The 1,277-nt window shown below is 35.1% G+C and overlaps 1 non-coding gene across 1 annotated transcript; it reads right to left on the reverse strand.

The window, feature by feature from the left end:
- Positions 1-607: 607 nt before the first annotated feature.
- Positions 608-710, reverse strand: LOC145007659 (U6 spliceosomal RNA). Its single transcript, XR_013663033.1, has one exon. It is a non-coding gene; the product is annotated as a U6 spliceosomal RNA (small nuclear RNA).
- Between the last annotated feature and the right edge of the window lie 567 nt (positions 711-1,277).

The following is a 1,277-nucleotide window of genomic DNA, read 5'->3' on the forward strand; positions in this document are numbered from 1 at the left end:
TCATTAACCCTAATTATTTAGAAAACATGCTTACTAATCAATGTGATTGACTTGTTTGACTGAAAATAGTTGCTTCCATTTAAACTTATTTCACAACCCTTCCAGAACTTCTAAGTTCAAAAACTCATATGATTGATGATCTTCATTACATAAATATGCAACATTTTATCAATAACTTCTTTTTTGTCATTTAAATGTTTACATGACCACATCCATATGTACAAATACAATCTCACTTTGATACCTCCAATCAATGTCTACATTTGATAACGAATGGATATGTAAAACCACAAATAGTTGAAGACATCAACAAGAAGATCACCCTTACTAGCCACAAATGGTTGAAGGAGACTTTATAAAAAGAAAGATCACCCGTACTGATAGGAAAAGTAAAAAACTTAAAGGAGACTTTATAAAAAGAAAGACCACCCTTACTAGCCACAAATGGTTAGAGACATCAACAAGAAGATCAATCTGACCATGGAATCCACATGTTGTCTGATCATGACTTTAGTAGATGAACTACCGAAACGTAAGAATTGCAATTGAACTCTATTAGCATTTGAAAATGGAATTAGGGTTCCAGAGAAGACGACGAAGGGTTTAATTTTTTTTGGATCATTTCTCGATTTGTGTGTGTCATCCTTGCACAGGGGCCATGCTAATCTTCTTTGTATCGTTCCAATTTTATTGAATGTCCCCAAAGGGACGACTGTAGATGAATACCTTCACCATATAGAGAAGTAGCAGGTTATATGGGACGACGCGAGTTCTAAACAAACTAGTTTACTATTGATTGTCATATATTCTCAATGTCTTTAGATTTAGGGTTAATGACTTAGGAGGGTAATTAGGTTTCCAGTTTGTCCGTATTAGGTCACTAAGGTTTTTTTTGTGCGTATTAGACCAATATGGTTGTTATTACCGTTTACAAATAGTCATTTTTACCGTTTAAACCTGGTAAAAGGACTATTTCAAGCTAGCTTGCTGACTCTCCTAGTGGTTTGGCGGCAAGGAAAGGGGCATTCGGGAAGCGACTAGTCGCTTCTGGCGAAGCTTCTAGAAGGCCGACCACTACATAGAGAAACGGTAGTAACAACCATATTTGTCTAATACGCACAAAAAAAACCTTAGTGACCTAATACGAACAAACTAAAAACCTAATTATCCTCCCAAGTCATTATCCCTTATAAGTATTTCATCGCATATGATTAACGTGGAGAAAAAAGCCACGTTTTTAATTTCATAATTGTTCTTATGTATTTTATCACATATGA

The sequence above is a fragment of the Lactuca saligna genome, chromosome 7, assembly GCF_052625555.1.
Source record: "Lactuca saligna cultivar CGN05327 chromosome 7, ASM5262555v1, whole genome shotgun sequence".
In the NCBI taxonomy this organism is placed as follows: Eukaryota; Viridiplantae; Streptophyta; class Magnoliopsida; order Asterales; family Asteraceae; genus Lactuca; species Lactuca saligna.